General features: G+C 49.9%; 2 pseudogenes; one reads left to right on the forward strand and one right to left on the reverse strand.

Moving 5' to 3' along the window:
• Window positions 1-6,496: 6,496 nt before the first annotated feature.
• LOC125612775 lies at window positions 6,497-15,630 on the reverse strand (annotated as a pseudogene).
• A 27-nt stretch (window positions 15,631-15,657) lies between these two features.
• On the forward strand, window positions 15,658-17,453 carry LOC125612776 (annotated as a pseudogene).
• Window positions 17,454-18,887: the final 1,434 nt, after the last annotated feature.

Consider the following 18,887-nt stretch of genomic DNA (forward strand, 5'->3'; position numbering starts at 1 on the left):
GGCGTGGCTCCTCGGTGGGGGTCCTGGGTGCCGCGTGTCAGAGATGCGGTGGGACCGGGCAAGTCCTTCAGAAGCAGCTCAGATCTCAGCTGGCACCAGCAGGTGACTATGAGCACACCGGCATGTGGAAAATAGTGCTTGTCACGCTCCGGAGAAGCACAGCGGCGAAAGGGCACTTGCAGACTGCCGTGGTGTCCAGACCTTCATTCAGAACTAACAGCTCAGCCAGCGCCAGCAGATCCACAGAGGTGAGAAGCCCTGTGCCTGCTTAGAGTGTGGAAAGGCCTTCATCCCGTGCTCACACGACCGTCAGCCGCAGTGCGTTCACACCGTGAGAAGCTGCATGCACAATAAATAAATACCATGGCACCAAGTCTTGGGTGAGTTCTGGTTGGCACTATTGTGTGTTCTGTCACTTGCTACTGGGAGACTCTCTCCAGGACTCTGGTCTATGAACCTTTTACCTGATTTACTCTGTATCCTTTCACCGTCACAAACCGTAACTGTAAGCATCTGTTTTTCTGAGTGCGGGGGGTTTTCTAGTGAGGCTGGTCTAGGGACTCCAATCATAGCTGTCTGCCCTCCGCAGGTTCACTCCTTCCCTGCCTACTTTGGCTCTGCTCTGTGCCAGGTGATGGGGTGCAGAAACAACTGAGACTCAGGTGTGTACTATCGGGGCTTCCAGACCAGGGTGGTTCTGGATCAGAAGATGATAATGGTGCTGCTCTCGGGGGCACAGGAGGAAGGCTGCTGGCTCAGTCGGGGAGGGGTTACCCTGGAGCTGATGAGGACAGAGAACAGAATGAGCTGCGCTGTTCAGTGAAGAGGAGATAGTTGTGTTTGGCATTAGCAGGCTGCCTGTGGGAGAATGCAAGTCGAGCTTGGAAAGATGGGACTGAATTTAGGGCTCTTTGAGGCCCAGCTGGAGGCTAGATGTCATCCTGAGAGCCAGAGACCCCTGAGCAATGTTACATGGAAGAGTGGGAACAAACAAGTTGGTCAACGTCAGATTGAGCAACTGCTCCCAGCTGCTGCTCTGCCTTTGCCTGAGCCTTGAGTCAGGCCCAAGGCTCGACACCTCACTTGGCTGTCTCCCAGGCTCAGTAGGCGTTGTCAGTCCAGAGAAACCCAGAGGTTAAAACTGAAGCAAAGCCAGATTCTATGCGGGAATTGTGTTGTGATGGGATTTCATGTGCTGTAGAAGCAAGAGCAGGTTGGTTTTGTTTTGGTATCAGGGATTGAAACCAGCGGTGCTTAACCACTGAGCCACATCCCCAGCGCTTTTTATTTTTTGAGACAGGGTCTCACAAGTTGCTGAGGCTGGCTTGGAACTTGTGATCCTTCCAAGGTGCTGGGTTATAGCTGTGAGCCACCATGCCTGGCCAAAGGCAAGTTTTTTTTTTAAAGATTTTTAAAAAATGGATTAAAAAATAAATATATATACACATATAAATGTGTATGTGTGTATATCTACTGCTAGGTCTACGATATCTATCCATAGGTTGACCTACCCATAGTGTATCTATAGATAGATATCGGTAGATGAACATGATACCTTTATGAGCTACAACTCCAGCCCCAAGGGCAAGTCTTTTTTTTTTTTTTATAAAACACATTTTTTCTTTTTTTATTCGCTTATGACAGTGGAATGCATTACAATTCATATTACACATAAAGTCAAGGGCAAGTTTTTAAAGGCAAAAATTCAGAGGATTTCATCAGATATTTTGAAACAATAATCTTTCCTGACCATGATTAATGACACAGGTGACATGAGACAGAGGTTGGATGACCATTGCTGGGCAGACATCCTTGCAGAAGTAGTTTTGTTCTGTGGCCTCAATGCAAGCTCTGTTCTGGGAGCCTCTTCTGAGAGGTAGCAGTCATGCGTCACCGCTCTTACTTCATAATCTCCTGGCTTTATTTCTGTTAAAGTTGACAGAAGCAACTCCATTCTGATTTTGGCGATTGCAGGACTGCCTCTTTATAGTAAATATCTCTGGGCACATGCTGGATGAATGTGCCCAGGGAAGGAGGCGCTTCTGCCATCCTGACCCTATCGACTAACCTAATCATCCTGAAAAATGAGTGGCATCTATCTGGGGCCTTCAGCAGGTGATTTAAGGCTCCGTCTCAGCTCCCAGATCTGTGAAGTGGAACAAAAGAACCTGCATGCCAGGGCTGCTGAGAAGATGCAAAGGGATGATACATGTAAAGTGCTTGAAAGTGCCCAGTGGGGTCCACGCCCACACCTGTCATGTTGAAGCTGAGGAGCCACACATGGTTTTCCTTTTCAAGATCCTGGACTTTGTAACACACACCATTTCCACATATAAAGCTTACTTTGGGGGAATACAAACCCCAAACCCTGTTGGTCTTAAGGAACAAACAATTGCAAAAACATTGTTCTAAAATAGCAACCCCCCCCCCATACTGGAGAGCGAACTCACAAGTGTTCTACCTCTGACTTATATTTTCAGCCCTTTAAAATTTTTATTTTGAACTAGGTGTGGTGATACACACCCATAATCCTAGCAACCTGGGAGTCCAAGGCAGAAGAATCACAAGTTCAAGACCAGCCTCAGCAATTTAGCAAGACCCTGTCTCAAAATTTTAAAATGAATAAACAAATATAAGGACTGAGGATGTAGCTCAGTGGTAACATGCCCCTGGGTTCAATCCCGGGACCATAAAAAAAAAAAATCTTTTTGAGAAAGAGTCTTACGAAGTTCTCTGCCTGTGTTGGCCTCTAACTTGTGATCTTCCTGCCTGAGTCTCCTAAGTAAGTGGCTGCGATTACAGGGTGCCCCACTGTGCCAGGCTAAAATAGTTTGTTTTTTTTTAAACTTCATTTTTGCATTGGCAAACACTTTGAATCAGTGCGTTCAGAGCCTGCTGAGGGGAAGCCTAGTCACACTGATGGACTTCTTGCCATCCACAGGAGCCTAAAGATGAAGAACTGGGAGTGGCCACTGGCTGCCTTGAAGATAATGGGGAGTATATCCACCTGACCCAAGGCCCACTCCCAGCTTTCCTACCTGGCCAGGGGGCCCTCTCAGGGGAGGATGGATGATGTGCTGCCCCAGGTAGGCTGCTTTCCACCATCCTGAGTGGCTCACGATCACAGGGTCTTCCCAGGATGGAAGACAACACAGTGGGGGTGACGGGAGGGCCTCTGCCGTGGGTGTCCTGTGTGAAGTATGCCAACACCCAGCAACCAAAGAGCAGCCGGGGGTTTTCTGATACTTGTATTCGATGGTCTCTCTGGGGAAATAATTCTCACTTGGGCCTAGTATCTGCTCTGAGGATCTGCTCACAACAGGGAAAGGGCTTTTCTCGGAAGAGGCTGCTCTGGTGCAGGGTTAGGAGTGTGCTGTGGCTAAAGGTTTTGCCACACGAGTTGCATGTGTAGGGCCACTCCCAGTGTGCACGGTAATGAGCAGTGAGGTGTGACACCTGGAGGCAGACTTCTCCCCAGTGTGCGTCCTCTGGAGGACGAGCAGTGTGCTTTGTAGGAAGGCTCACCTGCAGTTCCCACAAAGGGCTTCTCCCCAGTGTGTACCCACTCATGCTTCGTGAGGAACTTGCTCTGGCTAAAGGTCTTCCTGCATTTTCCACACCCATGAGGATGCTCACCTTGTGTACCTGCAGGTGTAGGAGCAGACCCGAGAAGTTACTAAATGGCTTCCTGCACTTGCTGCACATGTGAGGCTTCTCACCACTGAGGACCTTGAGGGGCTGGGTCAGGTAGGAGCTGCGGCTGGAGGCCTTCACGCATTCTCCACACACGGAGGGCTACTGGCCTGTGTGTCCACGGGGGCTTGGTGAGGGCACTGAGCTGTGGCTGGAGGCCTTCACTCATTCTCCACACACAGAGGGCTACTGGCCTGTGTGTCCACGGGTGCTTGGTGAGGGCACTGAGCTGTGGCTGGAGGCCTTCCACACTCCTGACACACAGAGGCTTCTCTGCAGTGTGGCAGCACACAAGTGAAGCCAGGGAGGAGCTTAGGCTGGACGCCCTGCAGCACATGTGACACTCATAGGGCCTTTTTGGGTGTGGCCTGTGGTGGGCAAGGAGGGCCGAGGAGCGGGCCCTGGTGGGCAAGGAGGGCCGAGGAGCGGGCCCTGGTGGGGAAGGAGGGCCGAGGATCGGGCCCTGGTGTGCAAGGAGGGCCGAGGAGTCTGTGCAGGCTCTGCCACACTCAGGCAGGCAGAGAGCTTCCCCCCAGGGTGGACTCATTGGTGCTGCAGGAGGGGTGCCCTGGCCCTGGATGCTCACCAGTGTGCACCACTAGTTTGGCAAGGGATGAGCTCTCGAGGCAGTGCTTGTGGCCACACCCAGGGCTTTACTCCGCATGTGTGAGGAGGGATGAGTGCTTGCTGAAGGCATGTCCACGCTCCTGGCAGACATCTGCTTCTCACGGTGTGGACTCTCTAGTGCTGAATGACATGGTGCTCTGTCCAAGGCTTTCCCACACTCCTCCCGCACACTGGGCTTCCTTCCTGTGGGAACCCACCCACGGCTCACGAGGCACCTGTTCTGCAAAAGGATCTTCCCACTGAACACCTGCAGGTGTGCTGCCACTTTGCAGATTCCCTGCAGCTGACTAAGGTCTGGGAAACAGTTGTAGGCGTCCCCATGAGCACGCTCCCCTCGACAGGGACAGCCCTGATCTAGCACTGAAACGCAGGTGAGTCCCTCTTGAGAATTTGAGGGCACTCATGCCCTGGGGGTACGCTTGTGCTCAGTGAGAAATGGCTGCCAGAGGAACTGCCTGCAGGGGCCTCCTCCAGACTCCTCTCTTCCTGGGTGAGTGTCAGAGCTTGGCGAAGTTTTCTTACTCCCTGCCCTCCTTGCCCCAGGACTGCTCTCACACTGCCGTGCCAACGGGGTGCGGTGGCACCTTCCTGTCATCCCAGCGACTCAGCAGACTGAGGCAGGAAGATCACAGGTTCAAGTCAGCCTCAGCAACTTAGTGAGACCCTGTATCAAAATAAAATTTTAAAAAGGGCTGGGGATGTGGCTAATGGTTAATTGCCCTTGGTACCAAAAAATAAAAAACAGCAATATTATGCCAGAAATCCCACCAGCATCTGCACCCAAGTTAGAACACCTTCCTCGGAGGCCGCCTTGCAGCAGCTTGGTTCCCCAGCTCTGAGTCTGATGCCTCCACTTGGATGTGCATGGCTCTAGGTGGGGAGGGACAGAGCGGCAGCCATCCGATGAGGCAACAGAAAGAGTGGTGGCCAGGTCAGAGTGTACCTGTGCCTTTAAGAAGGGGCTCCCGCAGTCGGGGAAAGGAGCAGGTGGAGTCCCTTCCCAAAGTTGGGTGGATGAGTAAGAAGACTCAGCAGGGTCCAGCCCAGAGCTATACTGCAGCTGTGACTGATTGTGGTGAAAGGACGTGAGCAAAACCAGCAAGGGCAAAGCGTGCAGCGGGTGAAGAGTCCTTGCCAGGGGACTCGGACGTGATGCACCGCGCTTCCAGAAGTGGATCTGCACATGTGGGAAGCTGCCAGGGGCACCTCGTAGACATCAGTGCTTGGGGTTTTCATCAGGCTGGCCTTGTAGGCGCCCTGCAGTTAGGGGTACCCATCAGTTAAGGGATGGTGAGCATCTGTCTGGAAACCTAAGTTCCCCGATGCCAGCCAAGGCCAACCTTGCTTCAGGTCTTGCCATGGAGAGGCACCCCCGTCAGGTACCCTCACCAGAGCAGCCCCTGGCTCCTAGCAAATGTGCACCAACTGTTTTCAGGGTGGCCACACCACAGCTTCAAAAAACAAGACATTTTAGGGGAGCTGGACCTCAGGAAAGGTAGGCAACATGCCCGCTATCATCCAGCTGGTAAGCAGTCGTGCTGAGGCATGAGGCCCTGTATGACTGACAGCTCACACTTGCCAGCCTTCTGCCCCAAAGATACAGTGACTTTCTTATTCTCAAAACTTGTGACTATTACTGCACTAATTTGCTGAGGCTGTCCTCACTACCTACCACAACCCGATAGCTTAACACCATTGAAATCTCTTCTTTCATGGCTCTGGAGGACAAAAGCCTGAAATAAAAGGTCAGTAGTGCTGGTCCTCCTTGGAGGCTCTGCAAGAGAAGCTGTTTATGCCTCTCCCCTAGCTGCCGGCATTCCTTGGCTGGCAGACATATCACTCCGATCTCTGCCTGTCTTCATGTGGCCTTCTTTCTGTGTATCTCTGTGTCCTCTCCCATTACTCTCTTTTCCCTTTGGCAGTGTTTTTATTTATCCATTTAGACAGACAATTATCATAAATTGCAGAACTTTTTATTAGCGGGTCTGTAAGAAAAAAATTATAGGGAAATTTTACTACAGGGGCCAGGTGTGGTGGTACAGGGTAACTTGGGAGGCTGAGGCAGGAGGCTTGCAAGTTCAAAGCCAGCCCCAGCAAATTAGCTAGGTCCTAAGCAATTTAGTGAGACCCTGTATCAAAAATAAAAAGGGTTGGGTTTTTATTTAGGTAGCCAAGTGGTCAAGCACCTCTGGGTTAAACCCCCAGTGAAATAGTAGGATGGATGGATGGATGGATCGATACGTACATACACAGATACATAGATGGATGGATGGGAAGAATAAGATAGATGTTTCCATTATTTACTGTGTTTCCTGAAGATCATCTAGATGCTCCAGAGCCATCACTAATTGTTCACTGTTGATCAGCATATTCTAAAGAAGAATTCCTCAGCCATACAATACAAAAAGCACAGGCTAAGACAGTCCTCACAAACCCACTTTGAAATAGGTAAATCTGAAATATAAATATGCCATTCCACTTCATTATTTTTCCTAATAAACATTAAATTTAAAAAAATTGAGGTTTTCAAATCTGTGGTATGTGTCGTCCATTCTTAGGACAGTCACTTATACTTCTCATTCAGAGAAAATTTCATTTCTTCCCTTTGTCTTACAGAAAAATCAGGGTTTTCATCTCAGGCATGATTCACCAAATAGACAGACCACAGATAAAAGTGACAAACACAGGCAATGAAGGAAACTTCTAAAAGCAAACATGCTGAGTACCCAGCAGTAATAGAAATGACCACCAAGGTGAGAGTCCAGATGGACTGCTGAAGCCATGAGGGTTAGGGACTGTAAATGCCACCACTGGCTGCAGTGCACAGGCAAGCAACAAGACGAGTTCCAGGAGAGACAGCCATCCAAGAGCTGTGTGGTGACACATGAGTGGTGGCTACTGCACACAGCACACAGCAATGTCCTTCCCTGTTTCATCCAGGAGTCCCAATACTGGGGACATGAGCCAATATGAAATACACAACACTGTTAACTGTACCTGCTGCCTGGGAAGAAAGTCCAAATTCTTTGAAGAAAACTTTCCCCATTCTAATAAAACGGAACACCGTGATGTAACAGCAGACACAGATAATAAGTATCAGCCTTTATATCAACTAATTTAATAACTTTGCCTGCTTTTACTTTGTGTGTGTGTGTGTGTGTGTGTGTGAGAGAGAGTGTTGTTTAACGAAAGATTCTCTTTGTTCTGTGATCCAAGTAAGCAAAGGCCAACACACAGATTAACGAAAGAGTACACATTATACCCCCAACCTTAAGTGTGACCTCACGGGTGTGTGGCTAGCAGAATGCAGCGAAGCTTCTGTCTTAGCATACCACCACCTTTGGCGTTCATGTTCACTGGACTTCCAATTCTAGCCATGCTCAGCTGGAGTCCACATACCACTTTTAATTCTTTACCTTTAAACCAATTCACAGCAAAAGTATTCTGGGCAACTGCTACGGACTTTCTGCCAATCCCAAACAAACCTTCAAAGTCCATCAGCCAAAGAGCATTAAATATTGCACCTACAGCAAAAAACACCTGCCCTGTGCAAACAAAGCAGCCAAAAATAATTGTGTCCCATTGTATTCTAAATACTCGGTAGATCCAAAAAACCACTCAAGGAACAGGCAATTACACTGGGCCAAGACAACTAGGCATTCAGCAGTACGAATCATGTGGTATTCACCTCATATCCCCTTAATCTGGGTCTGTGGGGCAGCAGGACTGTCATAGCAGATAGCTTCTGAAGCTCAGTAGGCACATGAACAGCACTGCCAGCAGCCGGTGCGCCAGGCGGCCTGGGTAGCACAGTGCTGGCAGCCCGCAGGGCCGTGGGCACTGCGAGGTGTGGGTGACTCCTGTCCTCCTCCCCTGTCACTGCTACTCCCTCCTCTCTCTTCTTTTAAAAATACTAGTTAAGGGTCTGGGGATGTGGCTCAAGCGGTAGCGCGCTCACCTGGCATGTGCAGGGCGCGGGGTTTGATCCCCATCACCACATAAAAATAAAGATGTGTCCACTGAAAACTAAAAAATAAATATTAAAAATAAATAAATAAAGATACTAGTTAAGGGATTTAGGGCCCACCATAAATCCAGGACGACTCCTCCTGAGGTCCTCAATTTGCAAAGACTTAATTTCCAGGTAATTTCATTCTGAAGTCAAGTAGACTGGAAGTTTTGGGAAATATTCAACCTACTACAATTGCCTTATATGGTATTTTAAAAGTGATTAAGTATATTGAGAAGGGGAATTTATTTTGAGTTCCAGGTGGGATTAAGTCACATGTCCCCCCATAAGAGAGAAGCAGAGAGTTTCAAGACACACACAGAGAACAGACCCATGTGAAGACAGAGGCAAAAATTGGAGTGATGTGGCCATGATTCCAGGAGTGGCAGCAGCCCCAGGTTGACAAAGGCAAGGTGCAGCTCTCCCTGAGAATCTGGAGGTGGTGCGGCCCACCAGTGTTTTATCTGTTTATTTTGGTCCTGGGGATTGAACCCGGGGTGCTTTACCACTGAGCCACAGCCCTAGCTCTTTCTATTTTGAGACAGGGTCTCACTAAGTTGGTCAGGTCTTGCTGTGTTGCTGAGGCTCAGTTCAAACTTGGCAGCCTTCTGCCTCAGCCTTCCAAGTGGCTGGGATTACAGGCATGTGCCACCAGGCCCAGTCCTGACAACATCTTGATTTCAGCCCAGTTGTCGGGATCTTGGATATCAAGCCTCCAAGTTCTGTGAAAGAATCCATTCTGTTGTGTTAGGAAATCCAGCTGATGGAAGCTAATATATATACCCTGTCCTCATAGGAAGCAAGAAAGGCTCAAGTGACAGGCCCTGAATGCAGGGAAGCAGGGTAGGCTGAGGGTTGAGCAAGCACATTTCATCGTAGACAGACCTGCCCAGGTGCACATCATTATTTTCCTTTTTTTTTGGGAATATGATCACCTGAGGGCTCATGGAAAACCCTTCTCCATTATCCTCACTCAAAAGCCAGCAAACAGCTTGGTGCCTGTCCCCAAACCACCAGACGACTGACCAATCATGGTATTCAGCTTTTGCCCTTGAGCCAGGTCCTGCCCTCTTCGGGGTCAGGCCTGAGAAGAAAACTATCCCCAAATGGGGGTCTTCCTCCTGGACTGCCCGAGTCGGGAGCAGAGCTTGCATGACGTGGTGCGGCAGAGGGAAAGACGTGCCTACTGGGCACAGCTAGGGACACAGCCTGGAAGCTCCTCGGAGGGCACATCATGCACCTCACAGTTGGGAGGAGGACTTGCAGAAGTCCTCTACGACACACCTCTACGGGCCCCGGAATGTCCAACACTGGGGGTTTGGTTCCTTCTGCAAATGGACCTGACATTCTCAGCTGTGAAAATAATATCTATGTAAACCCACGAGGATGGCAGTAACACAAAGGAGAAATGTAGTATGATGAGCAGGCAGAGCGTGCAGCTCGGTGGTGGAGAACCTGCCTAACATTCACGAGGCCTTGGGTTTGATACCCAGCACCACAAAAAGAAAAAAAAAAGTGTTGGGAGAATGTGGAGAAATCAGAACCCTCATACACTGGTAGAGGGATGTAAAATGATGCAGCCACTGTGGAAAAGAGGGTGGTGTTTCCTCAAGATTAAATATACGGTTATCACATGGTCCAGCCATTCTGCTCCTTAGCACATACTTGAGAGTGGAAAACAGTTCAGCAAAAACTTGTATGCAGGTGTTCAGAGCAGCACGTTCCAGGAGGCAAAGGTGGAAAATGCCCCACTGTCCATCAACTGACCAACAGAGAAACAAAATACGATCTAGCTACACAATGGACTATGATTCAGCCAAAAGGAAGGGTGAAGGATACTTGCTGTGCTACAGATGAATCTTGAAAACATCGTTCTCAGGGAAAGCCACACAGGACCATGTACTGCATTTGTAAGTAAAATAAGCTTATCTGTATTTATATAGGTTAAGTTACATAAATTCCACTTATAGGAAATGTCCGGGCAAGTCCATAGGTCAGTGGTCGTCGGGGGCTGGGATGACTGATTAACGCACATGGGATTTGCTTGTGGGCTCTTTAACCAACTGCCTCTTTACCTTCAATAAGTCCTGCACCTCCCTGCACCAGGAACCTTTAAGAGATCCTTACTTCACTCACTGGATAGTCCAAGGGATTTCCCACTGTTCCTGCTTGGAGACCATGTCTGGTTGGAATCAGGAAGTCCCGCCAGTGTTGAGAAGGAGGAAGAAATGTTGAGCTGTTGCCCACATCAGCAGGGCCCTGACGGGGCTGAATGCCGCTCTGTACGTGATGAGGCACGGGAAAGTCCTCTCCCTGGTGATAAGGGCTGGGCAGCAGTCGGCCCAGGTGGATGGGGCTGGGAAGCATGGGTCAGAGCAGGGACATACCTGGGGGTTGGTGAGTGACGATGAGAAATGGGGAGGCCTCTCTCAGGGACACAGATTGCTCGAGTTCCTCAGTATCACTGATCGGTAAAGGGCACCTGAGATGTGGCACCTGTTGGTCCAGTCACAGGCCAAGTCCGACCAAGGCTGTACCCAGGGATGGCAGGATGCAGTGGTGTCAAAAATGCACTGTTGTCAGCAGGAGGGCCTCCCTCTGAGTGGCCTGGGTCAAGTGCCGATGGTACCAGTGTTGTGCTGGGTGCCAGGGCCACTCTCTGGGTCCTACAATATTCACGTGGTAAAGTTCTGTCCTCAATGTGACAGTATTTGGAGTGAGGCTTTAGGTGTACTATTAGTCAGATGAGGTGGGTAGGGATTGATACCCTCATAAGAAGAGTAAGTAAATCCAATCCCCAATTCCCCCAGACCACAGCACTATGCCACACCAGGACCCAGAAAGCAGCCTGACTGGAACCAAGCCCTGCTGACACCACCGTCTTGGACTTCCCGCATTCAGAACTGGGAGAAACAACTGCTTTGAGCCTCCTAGTCTGTGTCATTTTGTTGTAGTGGCCTGAGCTATGCCGTGGAGACTCCTCAGCACCTTCCCTAAGTGCCAGCTCTGTAGACTCCAGGGGACAGCTGGATGGCCTGCACCAGCACTCCCCTCCAAAGTGACCATGCCACACCTGGGTGATACCTGGTTCCTTCAGGACTGGCAGAGGAGGTCTGGATGGTGTCTGGCCATGTGCCATCAAATGCCTCCAACTTGGTCTTTCCTGCCACCACAGACTCTGGGTGGGGAGTCACCCAGGCCCAGTTCAGATAGGACACATGGTTGGGGGCATCGATGGGGTCATAAGAACATAGTCCCTCTGCCTGTGTGGGGTCTCCCTTGAGACCCATGGAGGAGAGGCCTGACAAGCGGCAGCAGTGACTGCAGAACCCCAAGGTGGGTGGGTGGGTTCTGGGATGCTGTGGAAGGAACCCAGAGCCTCACCCAGGCTGGCAAGTGCTTGCCCTGTGAGCGCTACCTCCAGCTCCGTGGCTTTTCATCACCACACCCACAGCTCCTGCTCCACCTGGATGCCACCTGCAGGCAGACACTGGCTCGGGGACACCCTTGTTCCTTCATTAAGCAGTGTCTCCTGGGGTCTGAGCACGTGTGCCAGGCCCTGTTCTGGGATGCTGGCTGATAAGCAGCCTGGTCCCAAAGAGCTCCTGAGCTCCACGTCTCCCTGCACCCATGTTCTCACCCCTGCTCCAGGATGTGAGCACCCGGCAGAGCTGCCTGGTAGAAGAGCAGGGGAAAGGGGAAGGAAGTAAATGTGCATGTCCCATTCTGACGTCGGGGGAAACCCTCGCCTGCCAAGAAAGTGGTGTCTCAGGCTTCTGGCCTGTCCTTCTCGAAGCTTCCCTGAGGTGGGAGACCTGTGGGAGCAGGGATGGAGAGGGAATCAGGGAGTCCAGCTCAGACCTGCCCTCAGGCCCCAGACCCAACCGAGAGTCCTCATCCAGAGGTCCCCAGTCTTCAGGCCCTCTCCTTGATAGTGACCTCTTTTCCCCTCCATCCCTGCTTTGGGCCTGCTCCCTCCTGCTCACCCTTTGGGGCTCTACTGAACCACGCCCCCCAACATTTACTCATGTCCCCAGCATGAGTGCCTTACAGTTATCAACTTTCTGTTTTTTTTTTTTTGTGGGGTTCTACTTTTTGTCATTTGTGGAACTGGGAGTCAAACCCAGGGCTTTGCAAATGCCAGGCAAGCCCTTGGCCACTGAGTTACATCCAGCCCCCGTTGTCAGTTTTCTTGACTCTCATTCTGCCCCTGAGCAAGGAGATGCCACCAGACCCCCTCAGTAGAAAGGAAACAGAGCCATGAGAGTGAGACACTGGCCTGGCCAGGCTTCTGCAGGGAAGTGAGGCCCCCTGGCGTCCACCCCTCCCCAGGACCAGACTTCCAGCCAAGATGGCGAGGCCTGTGAGGACAGCATCCAGGTGTGGATGGGAGGACTCTGTCCTCCGGTGAAGGCATCTGTATGAATAGTGACGGGGTGACCTACGTCCCCTAACTCTAGGGGGTGTGGAACCCACCTGGGCCTTGTGCAGGGGTCCCAGCAGCTTCTGTGTACAGCAGAAGCTAGCAGCTCTAGACCTGCCCTCTGCTGAGTGTCACGAGCAGTGCCATAGCCCAGATGTGGGCAGCAGCTTCCTTGAGGACATTCAGGGCAGGAGGAGTGACATGCTGTTTGTCAGCTCCCAGGAGGATCGACGGCATCACTCCATTTAAAACTGTGGAAGAGAATACACAAACACTTTACGATGCAGGCCGCCTAAGCCATGCCATCTCGGCACCCTGCTGTGCTGCCACTTTCAGTGCCCCCAGGCCATGTGCCTCTCAAGTTCTGTTTCTTAATGTGGGGACCATGGGTTGTGGTATGGCAAGTTTGGCGTTGTTAGCAAGGTATGGGGAGATGCTTCCACTGGCTCACCTTTCCTGAGTACCACTCAGTAAGCACCTCTCCGGATACCCCCGACCACCCAAAAGTGAGGCACCATCATCACCCTCTTTCACAGGCTCGAAAACACACAGAGAAACGAAATCAAAACTTGCTGCCAGTGAGTGGCAGATAGGGATTTGGACACTTGTGCCTTCCAGAGAACAATTTTTTTTTTTTTTATAGAGATCTGCGTGTCTGGTATACATACACACACCGATGGAACTACCGTAGCAGTTCTGAATGTTCTGAGAGAACGGAAACATTCTGGAGTGGTGTTGTCTGATAAAGTGTTATCAACCCCACATAACTCCTGAGTATGAGAAATATAGCTGGTGTGACAAGAAATGCAGCTGGTGTGATAAGAGCTGCATCTGAAATACTTTCTGGTGCTGGGGACTGAGCTCAGGGCCTCCTGTATACTGAGCATGAGTCCAACCACTGAGCTATACTCGCAACCCCTGTGATCTGTTTTATTGCACTTGATCTTCATTGCCATATGGACAGTGTAGGACCAGTCCGTTTCAGCACCATGGACAGCCCCCAGCCCAGCAGGGTTTCCTGTGGGTATTTCTGAAACCTCCTAGGAGTTGTCAATTCCTGTGTTTCATACAAAATGAACTCTCTGTGACCCCAGTTCCATGCCACAAGGCTTCATTCACAGTGGCCACAGGAGGACTCTCCGGGGGGACTATATAAGATACCAGCTGGTCCAGTGCTGAGGAGAAAACTGGGAATCCCAGCTGTCCTGAGTTCAGGTTCTCAAGAGAATCCAGGAGGGAAGGCCTGATGTGGGCACCAGCCTTCTGCTCCTTTCCCATTGGGGCAAGGACACCGAGAAGATCCCTGGGGCCCTAATCTGCCCAGTGACCACGGCCTACTTCCCATGGTGCTGGGAATAGCAATTGTGGATGATATGTGAAGTCTGTTGGGTCTAGGATCAAACCCACCTTTACCACTGTCTGCTGAGATCCTGGACTCTCACCTTCCTTGGGGTGGTGGTTTCCTACCTGTAAAATGGAGGACAATACTCCCTGTGGAAGGTTGTTTGCCTATCCATTCATTCACAGAGGGATGGGCAGGGCACAACATCACGGAAACTCTATAATGAATGAGAGCAAGTATCTTCAAATGCGATAGGTACATAACGTGGGTGGGTGTGGCACCCATTAGGATCAGGGGGCCAGGGAAGACTTCTGAGGTGACAGATGAACTTATAATCCATTGAGTGGCCAGCAGGGAGCAGGAAGCATGACAGGCTACGTTGCTAGGCTGGCCTTGAACTCGTGGGTATAAGGGATCCTCTGACTTCAGCCTACTCAATAGCTGAGACTACAGAAGCCCAAGTCTTGTGTTTTACAGAAAGTCTTCCAATTATGTTCTGATGGCTTAGACAGCAATGGAATTCACAATGGAATTAGCTTATGCTTAAAGGTAGGAGTGTCCTCACCATTCAGCATTCAAAATACCCTGACCCTAGGCTCAGTGGCAGAGCACTTGCCTGGCATGTGTGAGGCACTGAGTTTGGTCCTCAGCACCGCATATAAATAAATAAATAAATGGTACATTAGCAAGTAAAATTAATAAAAAATACTCCCACCCCACTCCTGGTGTCATGTGGAATGTAATGGAATAGCAACGGGAAGCAGGAGACATGGGAGACAGGAGAAGTGAGAGGAGGCGTAGTCCACGCCAGAATGAGGAAGGCTTGGCAGTGGAACAGGGCTGCAGGAGCAGGACGTGTTTTGGGAGATCTGATTTCAGAGGTCACCTAGCTTTGTGCCTGCCTCTTGTACCACTGTCACTACCTCCTTGCTATCTTCCTCAGCTGGTTCCTTGGGCTCCACCAGCTGCCCCTCTCTGCTCTGTCCCAGGCTGCTTGGCTTCAGCAGCTACAGGGTGGGTGTGGGGCTGTGGTCTCAGTCCTGAACAGAGGCCCATGTTGCTGGTGACCTGCACAGATTCCTGCCTGCAGAGCATTGTCTTTTTCCCAACTCACACACAGCTATGGGACTCTGGGCTCCTTGCTCTGACTTCAGGGAGCTCAGGTCTGTGATTCTGGGAAGTGAAACATGGTTAGTGAACACAGGTATCAAGTATCAGGTATGGTCACATGCCCACAGAAGCTCCCAGAACAGAGACATGCTGAGGTCATGCTCCTCAGCCTTGTTCGCACGGGCTGCCTGCCCCTCCCAAATACATAAATCCATACAAAATCTGAAGGTAAACGTTCACAACATTGTCTATTCTATCAGAAGAGTTCAAAATAACCCAAATGTCCATCAACTGATGAATGGGTCAACAAACTGTGGCATACCCCTACAATAGCATACTCAGCCATAAAAAGAAGTGAAAAACTGGAGCAGGGTGAAGAAGAGGTGAGAATGCCCTTGAACCAATCAAACCTACCCCCTGCTGCATCCCCACTGTCCTACCACTGTCACCACCATGCCCAAGAGAAAGGCTGAAGGGGATGCTAAAGGAGATAAAGCCCAGGTGAAGGACAAATCACCAAGATCCTCAGGGTTGTCTGCTGAACCTGTTCTTCCAAAGTCAGAGCCCAAGCCTTAAAAGGCCCCTGCAAATAAGGGAGAGAAGGTACCCAAAGGGGAAAAAGGAACAGCTGACACTGGCAAGGATGGGGATAACCCTGCAGAAAATGAGACCAAAACAGACCAGGCGTAGAAAGCCGAAGGTGCTGGAGACGCCAAGGGAAGTGTGTGCATTTTTGATAACTGTGGACTTCTGGTGGCTGTACAGTTTGAAATTCTAGTTTTTATCAAGTTTTATAAAAATGCAGAATTTTGTTTTCCTTTATCATTTCTTTTAAAGCTATGTTGTTAGCACACAGAACACTTCATTGTTGTTTTGGAGGGAAGGAGCCTAGGTCACTAGTAGAATGTCTCCAAAGCTGGATTGCTGTGGGGGAACACACCTTTCCCTGATGGTTGTAAGAGACTTCCTCTTGGCTCCCTGATGTTGGCACACACAGCCACCTTGGCACAAATACTTTGTGGTATGAAAAAACTCAATTTCACCTTTACGCCCTTCTCTCCCTCTCTACCATAGGCATAGTTAACTCCCCTAAACTCAGACCTGTTGGGACCTGACTCCCAACAATTGGTGTTATCAGTGTGTCAGGCAATCTGGACTTTCCAGTGACATCATTGAGATGGTGTTCCTCAGAAGAGCAGCAGTTCCTTCTCTAGATTGTGGATCTTCACATTTATAATTCTGCCATTTTCATTTCATTTCCTGAAAGTCAGAGTCAGCTTGTAAAAAGTTGTTAAACAACATGCTAAATGTGAAATGTTAAACCTCACTCTAAACTTTCCCAATTCTGAGCATCCAATGAAGACTTCATTGGGTTTTGTAGTGGCTTTCTGATTTTGGTAGTCCATCCAAGAAGGGAGTTTGAAAGTTGTTGTATACTGTTAAGGATGTCTGCCCATTTCCTACCTGAAATACCATGATTGTTTATGAAAATTATCTTTAATAAGCTGGATACAGTTTGGCTTGGGAAAAAAAAGTGAAAAACTGAAGCATGTTACAAAAAGGACTTCAAAACATGATCAGTAAAAAGTCAGACAGAAGAAACAACGTACTGTAAGATTCCATTTATATGAAGTGTCCAGGTGGTTGCCAGGGGCTGGGGAGGGGGAGACAAGGAGGCACCCGGGGCACAGGGCACACTCACACCCAAGAGAGCAGCCGCTGTACACACGTGGTGTCAACACTTGCAGGACACCCCTTCCCTATGGTGGGCTCACAAGGGGTGACGACCCAGCCACAGGCACACCTGGGGCTTCTCTGCACTGATATGGGCGGTGTCACCCTCGTCATACACACCTGGATGTCTCCTGCGCACCTGGCAGTGTCACACTATCGCACCTGGAAGTGTCCCTTTCACACCCTAAGGGCGGTGTCACACTCGTCACACGCACCTGGGTGTACCCTGCGCGCATGGGCGGTGTCAGACACAGTACGCCCCTTGTCCCAGTGCAAGCATAGTGACGTTCTCTGCCAGAGATCCCCACCCTAGGTCAACCCCTCCCAGGCCCCACTTGCCACCTGTGACTTCCGCGGCTCATGTACTCTGCCAGGGTGGCTCCTGCTCCTCACTCACGCGCACCGCCCCTCCGCTCATAGCTTTGGTGCCGCCTCCGGAAGGAACCCGTGCACTTCCGCCAGACCTCAACCCCAGGAGGCCCTGCGCGACGCGAGCCCTGCCGTACTTCCGCTAAAACTTCACCCTCCCAAGAGGCCTGGGGTTGCACGTAGCTCCTCCTCTTTTATTCAAGTGCGAATAAAAACCACGCTTTTTGCCAACCCTTTGAGTGGACATCAATCTAGAAAGGATCCCTTTATAAAAAAAAAAAAAAGTATCTCGACATTTTTCTTGAAAACAAGGCAGTTTTCCAAAATACCTTGGGGGTTGAACAAGGCCCTGACTGGTTAGACTGCGGAGGGAGGAACGGGGCTCTTTCCTGGAGAACCGGTTCATTAAGCATTTCTTAAAACTTCTTAAAAATAGTTACTTCGTGTTCACACTGTATGAATTTTTTTTTATCTTTTTAAAGAAAAAGATTTCTCGCTTTGCTAGCTAAGGAGAAACGGGACTGCGTCTCAAAGGCTCTGGTTCTCAGGATTTTTTACTTTTTTGGTCCTGGGTACTAAACGCAGGCTTTGCACACGTGCTATCAGTGAGCTTCCAGCAGCCTCCTGATACAAGGACTCGTCTTTACAACCCCTTCCCTTAGCTGGAAATCGAGCAAATATAAACCCATGCAACGAAGGTCCCCGAGTCCCTTCTTCCGTATGTCCAGGGTGACGCCCCGAGATAAAGGGCAGCTCCTGTCAGGCCAAACTGCTAGTAAAGGGAAGTCCCGGGCACAACCGCAAGACTCGCCGGTGTGACTTGGTGAAGACCACTCCGTCAGGCTGACTTGGATCACCCGTCACATTACATCTAGATAGTCGCAAGCCTACATTTAAAAAAGTGCTCTCAGCTACTTACCTTTGGACTAGCAGTACCCAAAGAAGTCTCTGCAGTGAGAGAAACCTAAATATGAAAAGCTGAAATGTGACTAGTGATGGAAGAAGTCAACTTTGCATTTCATTTTATTTAAATTTACCCCTAAATAGCTTTTCAGGGCCAGTGGCTGCCATATTGGACAGTGCATTCTGGAAAATGTTCATATTGCATCTTATTTTCAAGACAGATGCAGATTTCTTCCATTTATCCTTTGCAGAAATAATGTGAACACCTTGGAGGAAGTGCAGTTGCCATGGCAATCGAATACTTCGCTGTTGGCCACAACTTGTGTTGGAGCTTCTCATAATTTGTCCTAATACAGGGAGTTAAATGAATTAACTTGGAAACTTGTGTTACAACCCCCCCCCCGCCCCCCACCCCAGTAGTCGGGATTGAACCCAGGGCCTTGCATATATAAGGCAAGGATGTTCTACCACTGAGTCACATCCCCAATCCCACTACAATCACTTTCCATTTATTTTTTTAAATTGTAAATGGATACAATATCTTTATGTTATTCATTTATGTTTATGAGGTGCTGAGGAGCAAACCCAGTGCCTCACATGTGCTAGGCCAGTGCTTTACCACTGAGCTACAGCCCCAGCCCCACTTTTCATTTTTGATGTCCTCAAGGAGCTAGAAG

The sequence above is a fragment of the Marmota marmota genome, unplaced genomic scaffold (assembly GCF_001458135.2).
Source record: "Marmota marmota marmota unplaced genomic scaffold, marMar, whole genome shotgun sequence".
Lineage (NCBI taxonomy): Eukaryota > Metazoa > Chordata > Mammalia > Rodentia > Sciuridae > Marmota > Marmota marmota.